Here is a 27,363-nt window from a genome sequence, read left to right as displayed (position 1 = left end):
GGTGACACTGGAGGGGATTGGTCACTGAGACATACCTTTGGGGTTTATATTTTGTCCTCAGTGATCAGGGACCTCTCTGCTTCCTGGTGCCATGTCCTGAGCTGCTTCCCTCCACCACACCCTTTTGACATGATGATGTCCTGCCACACCTTGAGCCCAAAGCAATGAAGTTAGCCATCTATGGACCTCTGAAACTATGAGCCCCAAACAAATTTTTCCTCTTCTAAAATTATTCATATCAGGTCTTTTGGTCACAGTGGCAAACAAACAAACAAACAACAACAACCAAACAAATAACAACAACAACAACAACAAAAACTGACTAAATCATGGCCTTAATCTTAACTTTGAAATCAGAAAACAGACTGTGATGTGGCATTAGGGAAACATGTTCTTGGAGACATCTCTTCACCCACAGGATTAAAGTTGGTCCTAAAATGTTTTACAAAAAAATCTCAAGAAGACCTCTGAGAAGTTCTAGCTTTCACAAGATGGGAATTAGTCAAATCACCTAAGTGAGAAACAGACTCTCACTGGCTCTGGAGTCAGATGGGCCTGGGTGTACATTTAGCTTCTGCCCCTGAAGTTGGACCTAGTTCTGAATCTTCAGCCCCTGGGTTTCTTATCTAGAAGATAAATGACCATAACAATGTCTAAAATATTTGCCTCTCTGGGCAGTTGTGGTAATGAAATAAAGTAATACATGTGAACATTTAGCATAGTACTAGGTATGTGGTAAAAATTCAACATGTATTAATTTATGCTGGTAGCATTTTTTAAAAAATCTGAGCAATGATACATTTGTGTCTAAGACTAAGTATCAATTTATGCACAATATTTAAAGTATTATAATTATTTTTATTTTTAAAAAAATATTTATTTTTTAGGTGTAGATGGACACAACACAATATCTTTATTTTTATGTGGTGCTGAGGATCGAACCCAGGTCCCGCCCGTGCTAAGCGAGCACTCTACCGCTGAGCCAAAATCTCAGCCCCTATTATAATTATTTTTGATAGAGATATGCTAAAAAGTAGATATATTTGGAAGTGACTTCTATCTATAGGTTCTTCTTCGTCTTCTCCCCCTCCTTTTTTTTTTTTTTTTTTTTTTTGCCATTCTTTGGGTTATATCAAATACAAATAATATCAATCAAGTTATTTTTAAGTTCAAAATAAGGTCATGAATTTTTTCCCCCCAGTGCTGGGGACCGAACCCAGGACCTCGTGTATACTAAGCAAATATTCTACCACTGAGGCACCCCAACCCTCCATGATTTTCTTAAATTCATGTATAAGCTGTACTGTGTGTTATTTAACCTATAAAGGATAAATTTATTTAATAAAACATATTTGTCATATACTTTATTTTAGGCAATGTAATCAGATGTAGAAATAATTTAGTAAAATTTCAGAAAATAATAAAGGTCCCTTAAATTTAACTCCTCCAACTAAAATGTTACTAGACCAATAATGAGAACACAGAAGTACTAGGGTAATTAGAATGTGTCTGCTAATTTTCAGTCTTACACTTCATCTAAATAGACATGTCCATGGAAATGTAGCAATTAATATTTTAATTATTAATTATTAATTATTAATATTTTAAATAATTTCTGTTGGTAATGAACAGAAGCCTTACTGACTAATTACTCAGATTCAAATGAAAAATTAATTTTAAGAGAGGAGAAATGATTTCTTTGAAAACAAATATTTAATCTGAAAGAGAGCAAAGACAATTATTTTATAAACAAACCTAGATAACCTGTAGTTTATATGATATTTCATAGTAAATTTCAGGTTGTTTAATGAGTTAACTTTATCTTCAAATCACCAAAAACTAGCTGAAAATGTGATGCCTTTCAAATGTTTGAGAATTATAAGCAGTAAATCAAAGAATAAATTCAACAGAATTGAATACAAAATATTTGAGTTTTATACAAAGAAAACTCCCTTAGAACATACATAAAGATACCAGATGTCCATGGAAAAAAACTGAAGCAAAATAAAATCCCAAGAGTGAAACTTGTGAAGGCATGTTTAGTCCAGGCTCAAATGTCCTCTGACTGGTCTAATCACTGACCCACATGCTAAGGGACACTAGTCCCTCTGCTCTATTGCTCTTGGAACCCTCTTTCTCTTCACACCTCCACCTTATATTTTGGTGATGAAGTCCTAACAGGAAGGAGAAAGAGAAGCGACAGATTTTAATGGTTGTAGGTCTGACGTACTCTTTGGACTGATTTTAAAGATTATAGGGTGTGCCTTACCCTTTGAATGATTTCCATTACTGGATAAATTATTGCCAGAAAATAACCCAGTGGAAGGGTAAAGATGTAAGGCTGAAATGTTTATATCAGTATTATCTAAGCATGAAAAACAAAAGAAAATAAAGCAAGAAAGGTTGAAGGGGAGGGGAAAAAAGAACAAAGAAAGGGAAGAGGAAAAACCAGAAAAGAAGAAAAAAAAAAGGAAGTGATCTGAAGGTCTCAGGAACTAAGATGGTAATCAGATCATTGTTTTGAAGACAGCTTTGAGAACCATGAAATCATACAAGGAAATGTTTAAGTGAGTTCTACTCTAGAACATTCATTCAACACATATTGAGTACCTACTCTTCAGACCCTGTTCTAGGCTTCAGGGATATAAAAATAAACAAAAAGAGTACTGGTGGCCAAGAACTCCAAATGTCAATCAGTGATGAGTATTCCATAGCTCATCACATGGCAGGAGGTGATGAGGAGCATCTAGTGGCTCATCTAGATTGGATGACCTAAGACAGCTTTTTTGAAAACAGGACAAGCTGCAGTTTGAAGACAAGATGTAGACAGACTTATTAAGGGAGAGGAAAGCACCAAGAAGAGTATGTCTCAGGAATAGAAAGAGGAGAATATGAGGAAGAGACCAGTAGAGAGAGGTGTTTGAGGACATGCACTGTGTACATTTTGACAAAAAATTTGTACTTATGAGATGCGTTGGGAGAGAAAGTTGTAATTATATTTATGTTTAAAAGAGTCGATGCAATTTTTTTCTGAGAATTTACTGTGTATAGCAGGGCGGGTGGTGGGGGCAGAGGGTCCCATTAATGAGTTAGAAAGTTTTATCAGGCAGGGGAAGAGGGTGGCTCTGAATAGGAAAGTAGAAATAAAGATGAGAAAGTAGGAAATGTTTTGAGGTAAAAGTAACAGGGTTGTTAATAAAATGAGAGAAAGAAAAAAATCAAAGACAGGTCTTCCAATTGGCTTTAAACCTTTAGAGGATATTAATGCCATGTACTAAGATGGAGGCCAGGGAAGGCAAGCTGGTGTTGCTGTGGACTCTGCATGCAAGACGTGACTTCTGCCATGTCCCTGTTCTGTCTGAAGGTCTAGCAAACACAGCAGGGTGACGTTAAGTGGATGACTGAGTGTAACCCTGGAATCCTGAGGAGAAGCAGGACTGCAGACTGGCTGCGCTGTCCTCTAGACGGCCTGTGTGGTGTTACATGGGCAGGGTGTGGCCAGCATGCTTAAGGAGGTCTAGCTCTGCACTTTGGTAAACTCAAGTTATTTAGGGATAGAAAGTAGAAAAGGGAGCAGCCCCAGGAATTAGAAGAAGCAGTTGGTGAAATAAAGAAAATAACCCATGAGTGCGTAGTTTAAGAAACCATGAAGGAAAAGCTTAAACAGGGAAGGGGTCAACAGTCTTATCTGGGTGACCAATATTTTGGAAAAGAACAGAGAATAAAAGACTTTGGAATTGGCATTGAAGTACAGACAGAGGTTGTTAGGAGTGTAACAGGCGCAGTCTCAGTGGAATGAAAGAAGTGGAAGCCACTTAGCGTGTTTAGGGAGAATGTGAGGTGAGGGGTAGATGGCTTCAAGAGAATATTTTCAGCAGACCTTGCTAAGAAGAGCGAGACATCCATGGACTGTGATTGAAAGGTATGCAGAGGTCAAAAGAGGAACTTTTAATCTGTGATACAAGAGCATATCTGTAGGCTGGTGTGAGTGATCCAGGTGAGAGGAGGAAACGAATGGTTTAAAGGAATGAGAGTATAATTACAAAAGAAAAGTCTTTGGGAGAGGAGAGGAGAGGGGGTGCAGAAGCCACAGGCTCCTCCATGGCCTGGATGGGAACAAGTAATCTCCCCCATCGTGTGAAAAGCGTGAGGCAGATGTCCAAAGGCATGTGCACTCTAATCCTAAATTGGACTTCATATGCATACAAGGCAGATTGGAAGGAAATGCGAGTGGCTGAAGAGTTAATTGAGGGCACAAGGTGGTTCTTTCTTCTAGAATCCCTTAATATCTGCTTGAAAAGTAACAGATCCTTGAAAAAGCTCTTAAATCAAGGTATTCCTATCAGTTGAACAACAAGAAAAAAGCTAAAAAAATACACAGTGCTTTGTCAAATATACAAAACATTGAGCTAATAATATTATATATCAGCTACTGTATTAATTCTTCATATAGTTAATAAATATTTACATAGTCTTACTATATGCCAGTACTGTTAAAATAATTTTTTACATTTTAATATATTTAATACCAAAAACAATGCTGTACAGGAAGCATTGCTGTTCCCATTTTGTATGTGAAAAACCTGAGGCACAAAGAGGTTAAAGTAACTTGTCTACAACCACACATCTAACAAATCAGGAAGCTGAGATCAAAACCCCCAAAACCAGGTGCAAAGGCCCACGCCTGTAATCCCAAAAGCTTCAGAAGATGAGGCAGGAGGAGTGCAAGTTCAATGCTAGCCTCAGCAACTTAGCAAGGCCCTAAGCAATTCAGGAAGACCCTGTCTAAAAATAAAATATAAAAGTGGCCAAGGATGTGGTTCAGCGGTTAAGGTCCCTGAGTTCAATCCCCAGTACCAAAAAAAAAAAAAAAAAAAAAAAAATCCCAAACAACAACAAACATAGAAAAGACGCAAAATCCTTCCCCTTAATCCTCCCCACTGGTAGCTAGCTTCATCTTGACAACAAACTTACAAGGAAAGTATAATTAGTCGATATTTAACAGCTAAGAAAAGTGAGACTCAGAAAAGTTTGGTAACTTTCTCTCAAGGTCACACTTTTTAAGTCACTTGGCAAGTATTCAGATCTGGATCTTTCTCTCTGCAAGTGCATATTCTCATCACTTGACATTATACTAAATTTGAGAAATAGTAAATAGTGTTTCATCTCTCAAAAATGCTGAATAGCTATGACAAGTGCAGAAAGGAAATGTTTTTGGATCATGGGAATGAAAGCAGATTAAATTATAATGGTAATGAAGATAATTAAATAATTATATATATATATAGGCTTGAATTTATAAGATGTTGGTAGTTATTGATCTCAGGAACTTTCCAATCTGGATAAGTATAATTCCATCTGAAATGTACTTTAAAACATGAGATAAAAATACATGTATCTTATGAATATTTCCAAAAATAATTCTGGTTCTTTGGGGGGAAATAGGCTTGACTGACAGACAATCTTAAAAAGAAAGAAAGGAGGGAGGAAAAGCAAAAAGGAAGAGGAAAACTATATCTAGAAAGGATTGAGGGTTAGTTGCATGTTTTCCTGACACTGTGTGTTTGTGTGCACGCTCTCACACACACACACACACACACACACACTCATTTTTATACAAATAGCACCATAGTTTCTGGTTACCTCCTTTTCTACCTGAAAGCATACTAGGAACACTCTCTATATCGTTAGGTACTATATAAACTGTTATTTTTAATTATATTTATTCTATTGTTAGATTGCACTCTAATTCATGTAATTTTCTCCTATTATTGGATGACTGCATTGTGTTTTAGTTTTCTAGGGCTGTCATAACTAAATGCCATGGATGAGATGGCTTAAACAACAGAAATTTATTTCCTCAGTGCTGAAGATTAAAGTCTAAGATCAAGGTGATGGCAGGTTTAATTTCTCCTGAGGTTTTTCTCATTGGCTTTCAGAGAGCCACCTTCTTGCTGTGTCCTCACATGGCCTTTCTCTGTGCATGCACATCCCTGGTGTCCCTTCCTCTTCTTCAAAGGACACCTGTCATATTGGATTAGTACCCCACCTTTCTGACCTTGTTTAACCTTAATGACTTCCCTAAGGGTCCTGTCTCCAGAGTCACATTGTGAGACAGGACTTCCATATATGTATTGGGGGAGGCACAATTCCAATCATAAGAGATTATTTTCAACTATTTAGTAGTATAAATCACATTGATGATAGATTATAAAGTGATTTTATCCAGTTATTTCCGTATAATATAATCCTACCTGAATAATTGCTAGATCAAAGTATATGTCTAAGATGTTTAACTAGAACTATTAAGTTCATAGACAAAGTCTTTTGGACAGTTTTTTTCCCTTTGACTTGTGCCAGTGGAGCGTGAGAATGCAAACAAAACAGTTTTAAGAAGTAACATACCCATGTAAAATTCTCTAAGCTTGAAATAAAGCTTTGGTCAGACCATCACCTCTTGATCATCCATGACAAGGGGTGAGTGGTCTCAGACTACCACTGTTCCCAGCATCTGACCTCTAGCAGCCAATGTGCTCACTCCTGAGTTCCACCTGAATTCTAAGAGCAAAGGAAAACCATGCGAGGAAAGCAGAGTTATAATGGCCCAGATGGTACATTCAGACATTTCCTTTAGGATGCCTGTATTCTAAGTTATTCTCTTTAATTTCTTCACAGTGCATTAATGGGAAGAAAAAAGATAGTTTATTCCGATGACAAACAGAAACACTGTGGGAAAAAGAGATGAGAGGGAATAGGCAGGTTCACTTGGGGAGGATGAGACTGGCTTCTCTTTCTTCCCTAAGCTAGAATAGTGGACCTCCTTCTCTGTCAGCACTCTCTCAGTAAGTATTCTGTTCTACTGTCTCCTGCGGTCATTAGGTTACTCTGTGTCCTAGAGGCACTATAGGATTTTAAATATGAATCACTGTCTCCTCTGTTTCATTTTGCTCTGGAATCCACTGTCTTCACAACTGGGTGAATATTTTAATTTAGAGGTAGACAGGAATCTCAAGTTGATTCCTGGGATACAAGAGTTGTTTAGTGTATTGGGCACTTAAAGTTTAATCTGGTTTTGGTAAGCAGAAAAAATATCATGTGAAAGAAAGATGCCAAAAAAGAAAACTGGGCATGAACAGGGAAGGACATTTAAGAGGAAATAATTAAGAATCAGTTAGAGCTAATATGTTTACCATTAAATTTTGCCTCGTAATTGTAGCAAACAAAAAATAAAGAGCATGGAAAAGTAGAAAATGAAATGAAATTTTGAGTGAGCTACCAAACGTCAGGATGAAAACATTGACTGGCCAGGAGATAAACAAGTTTGATGGAAACCAACTATACAGCCTCAGGAAAAGACATAGCCTTTCTGAGTTCCAGTCTTCCTCATGACATATGATCTGAAAACCATCTTAATTGAGTAATCTTCATGCTCAGGAGACAATGTACACCCAGTATACACAGCATACAGGATTCACTCCTCAAACAGCGGTTTCCTGCCACTCCTAAGAGCAGGAAGAGGACTGTAAATCCTTCAAGTGACTTTCAGTTTAGATGCAGAATCTAGATGTTCAGATGAGACCAACTGAAACATGGAGAACAATTATGCAATGAACAATATGGTAGTGATCACAGACGCGACAGGAATTCCAGCCGGGGGAAATCAGAGTGCACTGGACTACTCTGCCAGTGAAAGGTTCCTGGAATTGTGGGGTCCTAGACACTGGGTATCTGGGAAAAGCAATGAAAGAGGAGCTAGCTGAGTAAAGAGTATATTGAAAATTGGTTGGGTCAGGATGGAATGCAGGAGCAAAGACAAAAAGTGGTGGTGATACTGAATTCAGCAAAATAGAAATGACAACTGGTCTTTAACTTATGGAAAAAGAAATAGATGGTTACAATAAATACATTTTAAAAAGACTAGAATGACTAGAAAGGATTCCAGTATGAGTACACCCTGAATAAATACTAACAGGGGACGATGCTGGTTTATCAGAATTCATTTTGGGAATTAAGAAGGATTTGTGTATATAAACCAACTGGTCACATCTTTCCAAAACAAAAATAATCCCAATATTGATCCTCATAACCATTAGTAGGCAGAACACCAAGAAAGCTCCGTTCTTTTCTACTGAGGGTGATGGTGCAATGATTTTGGTTTGTGTGGCCTGATCCTGTGGCTTGTCCTTCAGTAGCATTAGTTTGAATTCTGGCAGGACAATGCTGCTGTTCTCAATAGGCTTGTCTAAATCCTAGAGTTTTCACATCCTACCTTTATTTGTGGTCAATAATTATGTTAATTCACACTAAAATAATAAAAAAAGATCAAGGATAAAAATCACTCACCTTAGTGGTGAAGAAAAGAATACGAGGCCTATCTTTTCCTACCTAATATCCATCAGGAGCTCTCTGAAATGATCAGGTAATTTTTTAAAAAGTTTTTTTCTGTTTTGCTTCCCCCGCCCCCTTGCAGTGCTGGGAATTGAACCCAGGGTCTGGAGCATGGTAGGCAGATGCCCTACTACTGATTTACATCTTCAGTCCTGCTTCTTTTCTTATTAACCAAGTATTATATGTTCATTGGGGGGGGGGAAACCTTAGGAAACAGAAGTTAACAAGAAGAAAAACACTAAAATTAGTATTTTACTATTTCCACCACCTGAATACAAATGATGTTTTTTGTTTCCTTTAGGTCCTTTTTCTTTATGCATAGTCAAACATTTTTTAATAGATATGGTGTTTTCAAGTCTTACATTTTCACCAACTGTTTTCTAAACACCTTTGCATTTCATTAACATTTTTATCATAATAGTTTTTTAAATGTTTATAACACATGCCTTCTGTGATGCTCTCTCACTATATCTTCCCTATGTCCCAGCCAGTCAAGGTAATTTTATGCAGTTTTATATTTTGTGTAGATAGATATTACAAAACAGAGATAAAATTAATATGCATGTTTATAATACCTTTATTTTATTAATATGCATTTTGAGCCACCTGCAATTCCCTCACTCCTCCTTGGGTTATGATCTCATCCTCAGGAATATATATTTTTCCCTCCTTTCCTCCTTCACCCTTCTACCTCACTCTCTCAAGCAGAATTAGGCTAATGGAAGTCTAAGTCAGCTCCATAAATAATTGCAGTCCCTATGACTGGCAGATAATAGAGCACATAGAAAGACTCAGGTTTTCAGTACTGATTTCTTCAATCAGCTTGCAAATATGCCTACATACCTGAAAGCAAAAGAATTAAGAAATATATATATATATATATATATATATATATATATTTCTTACCATTTATCTTCCTCTCAAGATGAGGAAAGGAGTCGATATCTTTTATTTCTCTCCTTTCACAATTGAAAAAGCAAAACTCAAGAATGGACAGGATATCCTGCCTGCTCTTGCCATATACTAGCTGTCGTTGAACCAAGATTACACCCAGGATTTCTGAATCCCAGTTTTGTGCCTTTGCACTGTGTCATATTGATCCATCCTAAAAACGTGGCTCCTGGAATAGGAGAACTTAAAGTACCTAGATGACTGTAGGAAAAAAAAAAATAGCTGTCAAGTCAAGAAAGTCTCTGATTATGTGACAGTCTCCTGGTTCCATACATGACAGCAATATGTGTCCTGAGACATGAGAAGGGAAAAAAATAATCTTTAGCCCTTTATCTGATTCTTTCTTCCAAACAGAGCTACATTCAGACACATATTAAAATAACACATTTATGACTATACTGGCTTCCAATACAGCCCCTAAAAAGAGAAACTTACATGGTGATTATCTGAATGTGCAAAGGCAAATATTTCACAGGGCAGAGAATGCCTCTGCACTGGGGCTCCACTAACAACATGTTCACAATATTGAGTGGAAAGAGTTCTTACATATGATCTAATATATATCCCAATAATAAGCCAGAAACCTCTCAGTAATATTTCTGTTAATCAAGCATTTACCTTGCACTTGAGCACCAAAGGATGCCTTATCTAGGCTGGATTAGAAGTAAACTCAGTTCCTTTATACAGTGCGTGACTAATTAGCCTAGCAGCATACTACATTACCTGCATTTTTAAAATGGTAGTTTGAATTTAAGAACTTGTTTGCTTTTTCATATCTTTGTATATAAAGTATGTTCATGCCCATTCGTGTCTTTATACATGTACTTTGTTTTGTTTCTTTTTTGCATTACAATTCTTATTACACATATATACCACAATTTTTCATATCTCTGTTTGTATATAAAGTATGCTGACACCCAATTCGTGTCTTCATACATGTACTTTGGATGATGATGTCTGTCACATTCCACCATCCTTGCTAATCCCCTGCCCCTTCCTTCTATGCTCTATATGCATAATAAGAATGTAATGCATTCCACTGTCGTGTATTTAAGAAAAATAAAATCAATTAAAAAAAAAAGAACTTGTTTGCTAAACTGGATGACAATATAACACATGTGTACACACAGGTACACCCACAGAAAAGGGGGAAAGGACTAAAAGCTGATATTGCCTAATTACCTTGGAAAACATCTATTATGATGCAGTGCTGACAGCTAGTGCAAGGAACTACCACAGAGTCATAAACATAAGAGGTTTACAGCCAGAAGCGTCCTTGTGGATAATTTAAACCTGGACTTTCTGTTTACTTAAGGAGAAATAAAGAGTTTAAGGGATTTGAGATGGTTTTACAGCCTCCTGCCTCAGTGAAATGACTATACACTGAGAGAGGGAGACTTTACAGATTACTTAATACCACGGCTGGAGTACTAATAATTATGGCTCTGAGGAGGAAAATCAGCAAGGCAAAGGCAAGCTAGCGGGGATCAATACTCCCATTAAACACTCAGTGACCTTTTTTCCTCTGGGTTTATATTTTTCCTCACTTTCTGGGTTACTTTTTATGTACTAAATGTAGAAAAATAATAATGAAAGAGTCCCTTGACTGTAACTGCAATCGATGTATCTAACATGTTTTCCAATACTTATTGTGCATATGGCCTCATTAGATTCACACACAAGGAAGGGTTCAGATGGGGGAAAAAAACTTTAGAAGGCCATTCATAATTTTCCTTTCAGGATTTGACAGTCATGTCTCATTTCAGTCTCATAGTTCATTTTCCAATATATCCCAAGCCATAAAGCTTCATGTAGGCTGAAATTTGGAACACAGCAAACTATCCAAACTGCACAGGGCTTTGTTTGAGTGATTTTATTTTGCTTAATTTTACATATCCACATTCTATATTATTCCCTGAATAATGGCCATTTATGGCTGTAGTATTCTTTTGGTAGGGGTGGGTGGGTACCAGAGATTGAACTCAGGGCATTCGACCACTGAGTCACATCCCCAGCCCCATTTTGTATTTTATTTAGAGACAGGGTCTCACTGAGTTGCTTAGTGCCTAGCCTTTGCTGAGGCTGGCTTTGAACTCGAAATCCTCCTGCCTCAGCCTCCAAGTCGCTGGGATTACAGGCATGCACCACCACACCCAGCTTGTAGTATTCTTCTTTAACTTTAAGGCAATGCAGGTTACAACATCCCCACATGCATTTCAGGTACCTAAGCCCAATATTTCTGATTTTAGTGTTTTTTCTTGATCCATGGGTTTTGATTGATGTTCCTAACCAAATTTCCCTGTATAGATTTCCACATGCTCAATACACAGTTGCAAATGTTTTCATGTTCTGATAAAGACTTCAGAGTATCTTGTCACAATTTCTGTGCCTACATGCTTACTGCTTACAGTACTTTTAGGACTCAGTCTTACTCATCTTTGCAGGTTCCCCATTCACTACTTACTCCTCCACACACACACACCTAACTTAGAATAGCTCATAGGTGTCAAAATTATTTTAAACTTAATTTTTCCTATATTAAAATCATGATCACAAAGCTAAAGAACACCCTTTTCCATTTTGTTTGAAGAATATTTTATAGTTTGGTTTTGATTTAAAATGTCCAAATATTTGTCTTGCTCATAACTGAACAGTTTACCAGGTGATGTCATGAGAAAAAAAATATAATCCTTGATTAGTAATTCACATGTGAGTTAAGGTATTTGAGTTATCTTAATATTCACCATTGAGCTAGATTTGGCCAAATAACATTAAAATATACTAATGTACAGCATTACCATGTACAATATACAGCAGGAAATAGGCACTATAAAATAATTAACATTCCAATTTTGTTTCTTCAGTAAAAAAGACAACTATGATTTAGGTGAAATAAGACTACTTTTGGATGGCAAGTGTTAAGTTGTTAAATTTTCGTTTGAGACCATATTCTTTGAGGGTGGAGGGGAAAACTATTCTCTGGCAATGTTTGTGATGTTTTATTTTTAACTTTGTTTACAGACTTGTATCCCTACTACTCTATACACCTTTTGAGTATGGGTTCCTGATCTTTGTCCCTTACATTTAGGATCAAGACCAGCACTTAGGAGCTATTCACTACACACACCATTTACTAGCTGTTGAACTTGGACATGTTCCTTAACAATTCTCTATCATTGTTTCCTCCAAAAAAGAAAAGTATATAGAAGCGACACCAAAGATGCTATGTTTGTTAAGTGTCCAGAACCTCATAGCACACAGCAGATGCTAATTCACTATTATACCACTGTACAGCTGAGGGAGACCCATGCACACAGTCCTCCTGGGAGCTGTGTCACTCTTGGCTGCACCCTCCAAGTGTGAGTTATCATCAGCATCAGCATCACCTTTACCATCGCATTATTAGGCTCAAGAATAAAAATATATCATCTAAACTTCAGAAAATGCATCAAAATTTAGGCAGGCAGGCCCTTCATGATGGGAATAGCTATGCCTACCTCCCAAAGGGAAAAAGCTTAAGATTTTGAAGAATTCGTATGGATTTTTGGTTTCTCATGTAGTAACCCTTCGTTGAGATTTTTCAATAAAAAATGGATTATTACTATGCCACACAGGGTTACACATGGAGTATTATGCTATACCCAAGAATTCTAATAACTATTATGAACTAAAACCACAGACAATAATAAAAATAAGATGCTGGATATTCAAGTGCAAGTTGAAATGTTTAGGCTTTAAAGAAATTAGATATTATGGCACAAAAAATATCAATGACATGAATTATGTCATTGAGTTTCTGAGTATTTTGAGACAGGATCTTTTCTCAAAACCAAGGAGGATACCCAATGGGGTATTTTGCATAGAGAGGCTGGGTCCTAACCTCCTTCTGGCTTCTCCCTATGGCTCACCAGGAACACTGTGGTTTTATCTGAGAACCAGTTTGGAACCTCAGATCCAGGTAGAACAAAAGAACCATTTTCCAGTAGCCCTGCAGAGGCATTCCACATGGTCAAGTATTTGTGTTTGTGGATGTTTTAGAATTTTTGATAATAAAATTGTTCCTTCAAAAATATTTGCCTCATTTTGCTAATTCAGAAATCATAAGAGACCCAATGAAAAAATTTCACATAAACTTGCCACCTAGAATCACTTTCTGTTAGCATTTTGATTTACACTGTTTTCATCCTTTTAAAAAATGGGTACGCTTGTGTAATAGTTTCCCTCTCCACAAAATTGGGTTTAAATTCATCTTTTGATTCTTGAACCTTTTTTAAAACTTAAAGGACATTTCACATATTTTCGTATGTTGCTAAATATTTTTCTACAGCTAAAGTGTCCTGTTGTATTCAATGATTAGGATAGGTCACAATTAATTCATCCTACATACTTGATCTGTACACAGAGATAAACAAATCAAGATTTAAGTTTTCTCTTATCCAAACCTATTTCTAATATAACTTCTGCTTTTTTCCAAAAAAATTGAAACAAAAGAGTCTTGAGTTTCATGGATTAATACTGTGAAACTATAAACTATATATAAGATCACAGGAAGATGGTATTGTTCAGATATTAAATTCTGGGACTTATGCTGCTCAAGTTATTTTGCTAGGCATTTTCCCAGAGAACAAATTTCTACAAAACTGCTCCCTGAATCTCTTCAAAAGAAAAGAAAATGTTATAGTTTGCAGAACTGTGAAAAACAAATTTTCTCTTGTGTATTTATTGCTTGAAGAGTAGGAAGGAAAACTAGGTAATTGTTTTTTAAAAATATAATAATGCTTATTTAAATTTTTATTTTAAAAAGAAAATTCTGAATGACACAGTACAAATACACAAAACTTGCTGCGCATGTTGTATACACATATAAATCTAGCAATTCAGAAGGCTGAGGCAGGAGGATTGAAGATTGTAGGCCAATGGCAACTTAGAGAGACTCTGCTCAAAATGAAAAATAAGTGGTAAAGAAATTCTGGGTTCAATCCCCAATATTGCAAGTATACAAAACACACATGATCTCTTAATAGTTATTTAAACTCAAAACCTTCAAACGGTTTATTTTAGGACTGAGATTCATTCAGGCCCTAATTTTGTGTCCTCGCTGAGAAAACTGTGGTTATGTGGACTTGGTTCTCGAATGCAAATTTTAAGAATGTTGCCATCCCTAATAGTAAAAATTGGATTTTAATTAATACTTAACATTAGTAGCATTAGAAATACATTTGTCTTTTCCTTCATTTACTTTAATTTTCAAGAGGACAATCAAGTTTTCATTAAGAGGGAAGAGGGGTAGATTATTTAAGAGCAACTTTGGAGTCAGACTTAAAGTTAGAATCTTTTCTATCAGTTGTTAGTTGGATGATGTTGAATAAAGGTTGTTGCTTTATTTCAATTAACCTTCATTTAGTTACATATAAAATAAGGATAATACTACCTTCTTCAATATACGTTGGTGAGACAGAATTTTGGGATACAGAAAATGAACCACTAGGTCTCAAAAGAGAAGCATCTCTATGAGCCACTGGAAAGCAGGGAAAGCCCTTGAAACTTGGAAATGCAAAACAAGCATTCCAGAGCTACTAGGCCCACTTTTCCCTGGAAAAAAGTAAGAGGGCAATGTGGAAAAACTGGAAAAAATTGTGTCACTCTGCCCCTATTAATCTGAACACCCTATAACAAGGGGTTGCTGTCTCTCCCTCTGGAGATGGCCCACATTGTCCTCTGAATATGAATTCCTTTCTTTACCCCCAACGTTTCTCACTATTAAGATGGATGGCATTCTTCCTTGAATATTTATTTCTTACTTTACCTCCACTTCCCAAAAAGACTTCTCTCCCCTGAGATAGCCTGCATTTCCCTTGAATGTGTATCTACTTTCCTAAATAAATCTACCTGTGCCTCTGACTGACAGATACTGAAAAAGCATCCCACTTGTCCTGATTTAAGGTCTTGAGATCCCTCTCTTTGGGAACTCCTCTAGTAACGCAAAACAAAAATCAGTACAGCATGATGATAACAACAACAACAACAACAACAACAACAACAACAACAACAACATTACTGTTAAACATGTTTTGAAAGAAATCCTTAGAAAATTTTTAACCTGGATTTAGTCCAAAAAGTAAATTGCTATATTTCAATAATTTCTGTTTACTAATTTAAATATTATTATATTTGACTCATCAAATGAAAGATAGATCTAAGAGAACAAAGGAAAGTTTGAAGACATTTTGAAACCCAACTTCTTCAAAATGTGCACGGACATTTTTAGTTTAGGTCCATTGGCGAGCAGCTACAGTAGTCAGTTTACTGAAACAAAGACTTCTGCAAGAAACTGGGTATTAGTTATTTCCTGTAATAGTTACATGTTAAGATTCTCTTTAAATTTAGCTCTTTTCCCTTTAAAAAACATACATCTTTTGGGACAAGGATGGGGCTAATAATCAGGAGCCTAGACACTTTCTATTTTGAGGATCTTCAGGAAAGCTGTGTTGTGTTGGTGAAGATGGTAATGGTACACTTGTGAGAATTACCCATGCATATTCCCTGCACCCCACCAAATAAACAACACAAAGCCTTTGGCTTACTTATTGTTTTCTTATACAGGCACCCATGGATTGGCTGGCTTTGCTTGTAAGTGAAAGAAGGATCTGGCAAGGATGACCAAAAGACCCAAGCCACACACATTAGTATGATATCTACCTCACCTGTATTTTTGCGGATTTAGTAAAAGTATTAAAAGTTCTTTGTGTATTATAAAATAAAGTCCTAAATATGTGTTAATTATGGGAGGAAAAAAACCTTAGCCTACTAGTCATGAAAGGCATAAAATAAATAACTGATGGGACATAAGAGGGATGACTTGAAACTATAAATTATCCTATTGAAATGTCATTGTGATTGTCCACAAACCATATCCAGCATTAATTTTCATACAGCTAATTCATTTTTAACAAACGTTTGTCTGCTGGGTTATTATGTATATTCATTTTTGGCTTCTATGTTAACAAAAGCTCCATGTTTACCTGAAGAACCATGGCCACCAATTGGGGAGGGATCCTGGAGAGTGGAGATGGTGCATATGGGGAGGGAAATACCCATGCAGAAGACAGCCTGCGGGTTCTTGTTAAACTACAGACACCTCTGCGGGGAGACAGGTAGGCCTGTTGTTGCCAAGTTTTCTTACTTTCTCAAAGGGCCAGATATTTTGGTATTTCTTCTCATGTCAAACTCATGAAATTTCAGGTAAAAGTATGTTTGAAAAAATACCGTGCTGGATACACATACTGCTTTTACTAACATTTTACCCAAGTTTACAAGCATTTTCCTGCAGCGGGACCTGGCCCCACATCTCCAGGTTTTAATGACTGTGCTATAACATCAAATAGACCTCTCTCCAATTTCAACTCTAAAATATACTGGCCAGATGCCTCTCTAAGACATTTAACCTATCAGAGCTTCATTTTCCTCTTGTGAGATGGGAAGAAAAACGCCTATTACCTTAGACTTTTGAAGATGGTGAAATCTACACCAATGAAAACACTCAGCATAATCCATACCAAAGAAGTGCTCAAAGGATTTAACAGCTTTTCTCCTTTTCTGAATGATTTACTTTTCATGCCTATAAACTCTGAGCATATCACATATCATTGTTATTTAAGAGGGTCAGAACTATCCCTTTTGTTGTTGGAATAAATTGTCTTACTTGAATTATAAGAAAAACTCTAAACTATGGATCTCTTCATTTCTTCTAAAGAGTAGAGATGAGTCAGCCTCAAATCTGAAGCAATTTAAGTGTGACCCAGGGGAAAGTTCATTTGTGCACAAAGTCTACCTCCTGAACAAAATGCTCTTCCGCCATCTCATCAGTGACTGTCCTGGTTAGTCAGACAGCATAAAGCACCTCAAGAATGTGGTTACTGATGACACCAGGTGAACTGAGACCCAAACAATTCTGCTTAGATTATAGTTGACTATATGGCCAAAGATCAATGTTCCAAAACGAAAGAATTATACAAAATAAATATAGACAGTTAATGTTTTCAGACTATACAAATGTCAAAGTTCAGTAAGTAAGTAACCAATCACTAACTGTCTCTTAATACTTTCTAGGTGCCTTGGCTAAACTATGTAGGCTTGGCTTTAAAAACCATAAATAGAGAAAAATATACATATACCAAGTCAAAAGAGATTGGACAGTATTTTGTAGTCAAACCTGCTCAAATATGAGCATTATAATTACTTCAGTATGTTTCTAGCAAGCATTTGAACTTTGGTCTCTTACACACCAATGAATATACACAGGTTGTAAACCTGACAGTCACTCAAGTGTTGTTGCAAGCTGAAGGTTTCCTTTCTCATCTTCCCCAGTGCAGCAATGCAGCCTGCAGCTCTAAAAATGTGACAATCCAGCTAAGAAGAGTGGGGTATGTGTTAAATCAATGGGCCTAGTTAGGGTGTGGTGGCACACACCTTTAATACCAAGCAGCTCAGAAGGCGGAGGCGAGAAGATTGCAAATTCAAAACCAGCCTCAGTAATGTAGTGAGGCCTTGAAAAACTTAGTAAGACCTATCTCAAAATTAAAATTTTTTTTTTAGAAACAAGGTGGGGATGTGACACAGTAGTTAAGTGCCTCTGGGTTCAATCCCTGGTACTAAAACAAAACAGAACAGGATGGTGTGGACAGTTATTATTACTTCAGTTTTTGAAAGCTAAGATTTATTTTTAAATATTACTAATGCTTTAACCATCTGACTTAAAATACTACAAATTCTACATTTTATAGGTGATTTTATTAAGTGAAATGCTTTAGAAATAAAAGGAAGTCAGGACTGGAGATAGAGCTCCATGGTAGAGAATATGTTTAATATGTACAAGGTCCTGGGTTTGATCTCCAGCCTCCATTTCTTTATTTAAATAAAGAAATGAAAAGAAGTAAAAATTCACATATTTTCCATAATACAGCAAAAAAAGAACATATATTCACGAAAACACAAAAAACCCGTCTTATTGTTGAGTATCTACCACTTAAACTATTCCTGCATGGACGCAGGAGACAAAGAGCCACTGGCGCCTGGGTAATTCCTGCCTCTGGTTGTAGGTAACTAGAGCTGAGCAGATAACAGAGAAACCCCAGGAATTTCAGAGTATCCATTTCCACAGTTCAAATTATCTAGGAACTTCATAAGAAAGCAAGTTTCATGTCTGTAACACATATCTTCAAAATAGGTCCTTCTATGTAGTCAGTGTCAATTAGCCAAATAAGCAGGTTGTGGATTTTCATATTAATTCCCAGCATAGGATTTTTATAAATCCAGCAAATTGTTTGCCATTCTATGAAAATTAATTATTGATTGTTTTGCTCATCACTTAATGGCAGAATGACACAATAGCCTAGATGGTACAGAACGTCTTTAAACAGAATGTTATTTAAAGCTAGAGAGGAAAAAAGGGTGTGTGTGTGGGGAGGAGGGATCTTATGAAAATTAGAAACCAGTGGAGAAAGGGGACGGGGTTGGGGGTGGGAGTGGGGAGAGGTCCAGAGGAATGATATTACCAAATCATGTTATGTATAAGTACAAGTAGGTCACAATGAATCTCACTGTTATGTATAATTATAATGTGTCAATAAAGTTAATTAATAAAGATAAATAATAAATTAAAATTTCTATTTTTATTAGTATTATGGCATTAAGAATGTGAACAACATTTACTTTGGAAAATGTGTTCAAATTAGGTGTGTTTGTCCTTATGAGTAGTTTAAAGCCCTTAAATATGGATCATCGATGACTACAGAGTAAGAACTAAGTTTATTGTTGGAAACTACCTCTCTCCATGAAATGCTGTACAAGAAAGAGTCGGCAAGGAGTGTGGGTGAGAAACATTTGCTTGGTTTACATTTTTGATGTGGTTATGCTGGGAAGCATTTTCCAGGGGAATATTTCCAGTTTGAAACAGAAGGCATGATGAAAATATCATCCTTTTTTCTTCAGCACATACTCACAGGTTTTTTTAGGCATAATAATCTCAGCAAAATTTCCTTCTTCGAAAATAATACCAAAGAGTTGTTTTCTAACCAGATAGTGTCAGCTAAACTTGGTCAGATCTGGTTCTTCCGTGTGCATTTTAACTGCAGCGGGACTCCAGAATTTCAAGATTGCAGTCAATGCCATGATCTTGACTTAGATGCCAAACAAAGGCAACAGAGCTGTTTTCTTCCTACTTCAGCTTCGGTGTGTCAGAGGGCTAGGAACCCACGGGGCGGGGGGGGGGGGGGGGGGGGGGAGGCTGTCCCAGGTGGCTGGAAGGCAAGTCTCTGCACCTGCCAAGTACACCCCTCCCCTGTCACCCTTTCTATATTTGATTTCCAAACTTTCATGAAAGCAGAATGCTGCCTTAGTTTATTTTTAGAATATATTTCTTATTCGGCTTCCTCTTTGGGTAAAGATATGAAGGAATGATTCTTTTTTTTTTTTTTCCCCATTCTGATTTCATGTCCCACATGTGTAAATAGATAAACACTAAGTACTAAGTGACAACATAAGGATAAATTCTCTCTTTATGAGTCAGTTTTTGTAAACAGGACACCACTTAAAAAGTCTATGACAAACACCTTTAGCAATTTGTTTGTGTGTTATTTTATTTTTACATGAATGATGCCTATTTTGGAATGAAAGCCTTTAACGGGCATGGTAGTTTTAAATGTATAGCCATAAATCTTTGGATACTCTTCCACTTACCAGGTGAAGGTAAATTTCTCTCTCCTTGAGTGTCTGATTCTTTAATGAATTTGGTAGGATGGATTTCTAGAATAGCAAAATAGCTGTGTGTAGCATGTAATTAGATACTACTAATAATAATTAAATTACTAACTTATTTTAATAAATTACAGAATTCAAAGGAATCCCCTTAACAATATCACTATTCCTATTTGTAATTTAGTTTTGAAAAGACATAAAAGGAGCCATAGAAGTGTTCACAGCGTTTCTTTCTTACATCATAGCACATAGTGAGCTATCTTTAATGATGAATCCATCACTGCACTTGGTACCTTTAAGAATTTGATTTTCCCCATCCAGGGCTTAACAACATTCTGAGAATACCAAATATGTGAATATGATCTACTTTATTTCACAGATTATTTGTCTTTATTTATTACCAGTGCTGGGGATCAAACCCAGGGCCTCATGCATGTTAGTTAAGTATTCTACCACTGGACTATATCCCCAGCTCTATAGATAATTTAAAAGAATAAAAATCACAGTCTAAAGAACTAGTAGTGAAAATTTCTGTAATCTTAGGACAAAGGATCTTCATGGGAACCTCGATTCGATTCATTCATTCAGTCAGTCAGTCAGTCAACCAATCTTTATTGCAACCACCTTGTGCTGATGCATTTATTATTAACTTGTGGACAAGACTATTTGATTTATTTCCTTGGAGCTTGTAATATAGTGAAGGGAAAAAACTAAAAACCAAATAGCTCTATAGTCATGACTTTTGGCAAGTGCTATGAAGAAAACACAGGGAGTGACAGAGGAAACACATCTAGGAAATCCTCTCCACACAGTTATATTCAAAGTTCAGACATCAGGTTTAGAATGAATCCAACCATTCATGTTTAAACAGAGAAACAGTCAGACATCAGGTTGGCATTAGAAAAACCATCATATACATGTACAATGATCACAGTGAACAAGAGATGACAAAAATACATACTGGTTTATTCTGAGAAGTCTTATGGCAGCTAATGTATATTGTTTAAATATGTTTCTGTAAAGGATGTCAATTGGTCACAGAGGTTAAAACTACAGCATACACCATCATATGGCGGAGGGAAATGTACCTGAAAGAAATTTGTTCTTTTTTTTTTTTTTAACTGATACTGACGCTCACACGTGGTGAACTTCCTCATGAAGGGATTTCACTGACTTGGGTTTTCAACTCATTCATTATCAGCAGACAAGGGATGACCTAGGTTAATTTAATACCCATTATGAGATGAAGTAACAGATCGGGGAAAAGCAACTCGTATTTCCTGAAAATAATGCCTGGCTCAACAGCTGTTGTACATCAAGCAAATTCTACCTGTGTCATGAGAATTACTTAAAACCCAAGTGTAAGGACCTCTAAGTGGGGGGGAAAAACAGCTGAAATCATCAAGAAAAATGAACAGAGATTTAAAAATTTTTTAAAATTTATTTATTAACATGAAAAGATGGCTATTCTCTACAAAGTAAAACATGAAAAACAATCTTTTGAGTATGGTGCATTTATGAAATGATGTGTCTATGGGCATTTCTATGTGCATGTGGAAAAAAATGTAAAAAAAAGATTCCAGAATGCAAACAGGAACGATTTCCTGAAGGCAGGCCTACAGGTGATTGACATCTTCCTCTTAGACTTTTCTGTATAGTGTCATTCCCCACAATGAAGGATCTTTTCAAGTGAAAAAAATTTGAAAGACAAAATTTAATTGTATCAGTGAATAATGCTGTAAATAGACTATCTTTAGTGCAATAGGTCTTACTTTTATTGCAAGCTAGTTAATTATGAGGGACACCTTTTTCCATATATGGAATGATAGCTCAGATGGCATGATTTGCTAGTTGCAGGGTTGAATTACCATGTAGTCAGAGAAAGTGTATGCCTTGGACCGTCTAAAGGAAAATCAAGAACTGGTGAGTACTGGTGCTGGTGGTATGTAATCCCAACTACTTGGGTGGCTGAGACAGGGCAATTTTGAGATGCAGTCTCAAAATAAAAATAAAAACAGGGCTGATATAGCTATATAGTTCAGAGGTGGAGTGCTTTGGGTTCAATTCCCAGTACCCCTCCCAAAATTAAGTAAAGGAAACCAAAATATTAGATTGTTTTTGGAAAAATATCAAGTTTTGATATTTCAGAAAAGTTTTAGAAGCATTTGCCCAGGAAAACATCAGAAAGTTCTTAAACTGAAGTGCACTTATTTTGTAACAACATTTATTTTATTTTTAAGAACATGTAAGTAGAGAGATGCTCAGGACATATAGCAGGTAGCTTTTTAGTTCATATCACAGTACAACAAAGTTTGGGTTTTCACCTAGACAAATGCTTCTATGCTTTCCTGAAATATCAAGAAGCCCAGACATTTTGCAAAATATTTTGTGTCTTTTTTTTTTGCAGATATTTTACATATGTATTTAGTCTGTTTGGCAATTCAATATGGTCAAAAAGCAAACTGTGGTACCTGAACTATTCAAATAAAAATGAGCCAAATAATGTAGTTTTACAATATTTTAAATTTTATAAAACAAATAAGCAATTTGTTATACCTTCTTATATGGTAGATTTGGGCCTGGAAGACTTGAAATCTAGCTCCCTGTTTGACCATGAACCAAACACAAATTTGGACAAATATAACCTCAGTGAATCTGTTTCCATTTATGTAAAATAATTATGATGATAAAAACTCAAGTGATCTGATCTGTTGAGTGTATAAAACAAAAAATAAAAAAGGGAAGTATACTTATGAACTATTAGTGATTATATTAAAATAAGATGTATGATAGTACTAATTATAACTATATTGTTTTCATCATTATCTATTTTAATGTGTATCTTATATCCGCCAAGGAAATTTTATGTTGCTGGCATATACAAGTTATGCTAATCATATAAGAGTTCTACTAATAGTTATTAGCAAATTCATTAATTCATCATGTTTGTAAGCATGTTTTCACCTGAAGAAAAATAGTGGGATATATAAAGGAGGAATTTATCTAAATTCTCAAAGTTACACCGGAGTTTAACCTAGTTTATTTATTTCAATGAAAGCTGATTATTGAGTTACTTATGTTGAAATTTCCATGATCAATCTGTTTTTCTTCTAAGCCTCTACAACAAGAAACAAAACATTAACCTTTTCATGAATCAATTAGAAATACAGAAAAGAGTTTTTAGTCTCCAAATATTTTTTAAGACACTCTAAATCAGTTTTACCCTCCACGTAGTTTTTAAGGAAACTGAGAGTGTGAACATAAAATTAAAATATGACCTGAGGTCACTTGAAAAATTAGGAAATAACTACTACCAAGTAAAGAATTAAAGTATGTGCGTTTTAACTAAAACAAGTTTTACTAAGGGTTTTCATGGCTGTCAAAATATTGAACTGTAATAGTCCAACAAGAATGGCATTTTCAAGACAGTGTTTGGGTAAAAGGTAATTAGTACCTTCTACTCAAACAACACATTTAAATAGCATATTTTAAAAATCATTTTGTATGTATTCTTCATTAGATATATTTTTTTCAACTTGGTAGCTCTTGAATTACTTTGTATCTAGGCTCTACTAAGTAACATAATACATTTTTCATTATACAATACATTAACCACACAACAGGAAGTAATTTTTTTTTTTTTTTTTTTTTACTGGGGGTTGAATCCTGGGGTACTTTACCATTAAGCTACATACCCAGTTCTTTTTATTTTTTATTTTGAGACTGGGTCTTGTTGAGTTGCTGAGACTGTCCTTGCACTTGTGATCCTCCTGCCTCGGCCTCTGGAGTCATTGGGATTACAGGTGTTCACCACCTTGCCTGCTGAGGGAAAACTTTTAGTGTAGGTATTTGGCATTGCATTTCATTAAGCTGCTGAGAAAGAAGGGCTCTAATGAACAGATTAATCCCTGCATACTGGCAGAATTACATAAAAATTTCTCTAAGCAGATGATCAATTGATTTTTTTTTTAAATATCCAGACTTCGTAATTTAGAAGCCAATTACAAAATGGAGTCTAGCTATTGTAGATCTAGAAGTACCTGGTAGTAAACAACTCACATTCTTAAAAGGATGATTAACTCTAGAAAAAGCCAGAGGAATTCTTGAGAAGTATACTAGTCCATCCCAGATAAATGCATATGTAGGTCACACTTTTGGAGGTTTCAATGAGAGAAGAATGCACCACCTTATCTGATTATCCACGTAACTATTCTCACTTACTAAGAGGAACTTCTACATTTCATATTTTTAATTTTCATTCTTCTTAATGAAGTTGAAGCCCATTGAACATATTTTACATTCCCCAAAATAGCAATATACAACCCCTATGTAAAACATCAGCTTATTTGAAACAAATAATTGTTATCAAACAAAAAACTGATATCTCAGTTTTTTCTTCTTCAAATGAAAGAATTCTAGTGTCTGTATCCTTCCTCAGACACAGGGCCTGGCAATAGAGCTGAAACAGACTACTTACAGTGAGTACTAAGCCTAAGGCGGACGGTGATGTGCCTCTGTTCAAACTGTACCAACTTTGTCCATAAAACCACATCCAAATGGAAACTCAACACAAAGGAAATAACAACAAAGCCCTATGCTATCTGCTTTCATTGTATGAAACAGGGCCAATTGCTACATATCTTTTTTTTTTTTTTTTTTTTTTTTTAGTTTATTGTAGATATGTCAGAAATTTTAATTTTGGGCAGTCAAAGTTATCATTAAAATATTCAGGACACAAAGTGTTATAAAAAATTGATATGACATATAAGCCCAGTACCTCCTTTCTTGCCCTACTTTATATAGTTGTTACAATTAGGCACATAATAGCATGAGTTTACAGAGTTGTGAATCTATATAACATATGACATACTATGAGCAGGTTAAATTAACTCACTAAGGATGTGTCCCATGTATAAACCAAATAGAAAAATTATTCTCAGAAAAATTAAACAATAAATCTGACACATGTAAAAATTATAAATGAGGGGGAAGTGTTAAAATAAAATGAAAGATGAAGGCAAAAAAAATTATGTGGTTTTATATCGCAAAAAATGTTTTTAAGATATCCAGAGTAATATTGTTGGAGAAGAGACAGATGACTGAAATCAGTATATATGATGAATGTGATATTATAATATACTTTTACCTGCAAGGATTTTTCTGGCTTTAGTTCAATGAAATCCATTATCCTAGGTGGTAATGGAGCCCTGTATGCTACTCATATCAGGCATCTTTAGTCTTCCTGAACTGCCTTAAAACCTTGACATAATAAAAGGTCAAGCAGATAGATCCTAGTAAGCATTTATAAACTACACCCCCCTCCTATTTCAGCACATAGTAGCATGAGCCTTTCTCCAGCTAAGCTTTGCTCACTCTCTTTCATTTCATTGTATAAGCTGGCTGATTTGGAAATAGCTATCCCAGTGTTCTTGGGAATACTTAAATTTCCAAAAGCAATCCTACTTTCCTACTTAATTACTTACAGAAGCAGACCTGTAACACAATATTTGGGAGAACTATAAAATGGTGCCTGGATACTGAAGGAATGAACAGCAAATAGCAGCACTATTAAATAAAATGAATGCATTTCACCTTCCAGCTCAGCTGTGCTTCATGTTCACGGGACATAAGGTACACACATACAAAGACTGGGGTGGAATTTTGAGAAAACTGATTTGTTCCAACATTCATTTGGCAAGATGCTGGATGCAAAATAATACCACAAGCCACCTCCCTTTCCCCTCATTGTAAATCCAGGGCCCTCAATATCACTCCCAACAAACCCAATTAAAAATAAAGAAAAGAACCACTCTATGAATTCACATCTAGTTGTGTAATGCAGATCAAATGATAGGCATCTGTCTTAATTGGTCACAATGAAACTAAGGGACAATAACAAGAATAAATCTCACATTAATCCAAAGGAAGCCAATGAATAATAATACAAACCAGAAACATAGTTTCAAAAAAATGCAATTACTTCCAAGCATGCAGGGCCATTCAAAACCCATAAAAATGATAGTAAAGCAAGCATCCTCCACATATAAATATGCTTCATAAATGCAATATAAATGCTAAGTAATGTGTATGTCTGATATGAATAACCATAAGGTGCATGTCTGTATGTTCACAATCAAATCTATGTACTAAAAATGAAGCTCCGGATCCATCAAATTGTTTCTCAACAAGAGTCCTTTAGAGTATGAAATAGAAGGCTAAATTCTGGGGCCACCTTAGCAATGAAGAAAATAAACAAAACCACCTGATAATTAGGCCGAGAAGGTTGAGACACCAAATGGGGCTTTGAGGAAGGCCCAAACCCTACATATAAGAGCTGCAAATGAAAACGATTCTTTTCAACATCACCCTTTTCCTGTTGTTAGCGGTTTTTCCACCCCCTGATTTTGTTGCTAAGCTTGGGAGGGAAGGAATCAAGTGGCTCAGTCTGTATTCTGAGCCAATTTGTGATAAAAATCGCAACACTTTTTTTTTTCTTCTTTTTTTTTTAAACACAAGCGGATGCCTTCTCACTCCTCTCCCTGGTAACCTTCCTCTCTCTCTCTCCCCTCATCTGTCTCCACATCTCCCCCTCCTAGGCTGAGAGACGGGAGTCATTGTTCAAATCCAGGCCACAAATGTATACACAAGTCATTTAATAACCAGCTGAACCAAGAAGGTAGCCCCTAGGTCTCCTACTCACCATACTGAGACTCGGAGACGCTGTAGAAAGGAGGGAGAGATGCAAACTGAATCCATTTTCCTTGTGACCGAGTCGGATGCAGCCTCCGAACCCAACATCAGCAGCGGCTGCTGGGATTTTTTTTTCCTCCTGCTCTCTGGTTGGCGATGTGGCGAACAGGAACCACCCTTCCAGCCCCACTAGAATGTCAGCAGAGGCAGGCGGCAGCGACAGCAGCGCAGCATCACCGCTCAGGCCTCCTCCCTCTTGGAGGATGGGGTGAGCTCAGAAGCAGCCAGGAACTTGCAGCAGACACCTCCACTGGCTCCTCCTCTCCCTCCCCCACCCCGAAGGCCCCACCCCTGCTGCGGTAGAGGCGGCCGACCCGGCAGCTGCTGGTTGTCATGGCAATGACCAATGGTAAGCGCCGGGTAAGGGGGAGGGGTGAGGGGCGCAGCAAGCTGCAGGGGCTGCAGGGGAGTGAAGTTGAGCTGTTGCCCTCTGAGATGCTCTTGGGTCTCCCCTACCCTGCACTCCAGGTCTTCGGAAGATATGGGGCAAGCGAGAAAAGGCACGGGAAGACAATAATT

General features: G+C 36.5%; 1 protein-coding gene across 1 annotated transcript in view; it reads right to left on the bottom strand.

Annotated features, from left to right (window-relative positions):
* Window positions 1–27,032, bottom strand: part of Jakmip2 (janus kinase and microtubule interacting protein 2) — a 157,207-nt gene extending 130,175 nt beyond the window's left edge. Inside the window, exon 1 of the mRNA XM_027927886.2 lies at window positions 26,795–27,032. The gene's annotated coding sequence lies outside the window, so the exon portion shown is untranslated. The remainder of the gene's footprint in view (window positions 1–26,794) is intronic.
* Window positions 27,033–27,363: the final 331 nt, after the last annotated feature.

Source organism: Marmota flaviventris, chromosome 5 (assembly GCF_047511675.1).
Source record: "Marmota flaviventris isolate mMarFla1 chromosome 5, mMarFla1.hap1, whole genome shotgun sequence".
Taxonomy (NCBI): Eukaryota; Metazoa; Chordata; class Mammalia; order Rodentia; family Sciuridae; genus Marmota; species Marmota flaviventris.
Note: the sequence above shows the minus strand (reverse complement) of the source record. Positions and strands in the feature narration are given on the sequence as shown.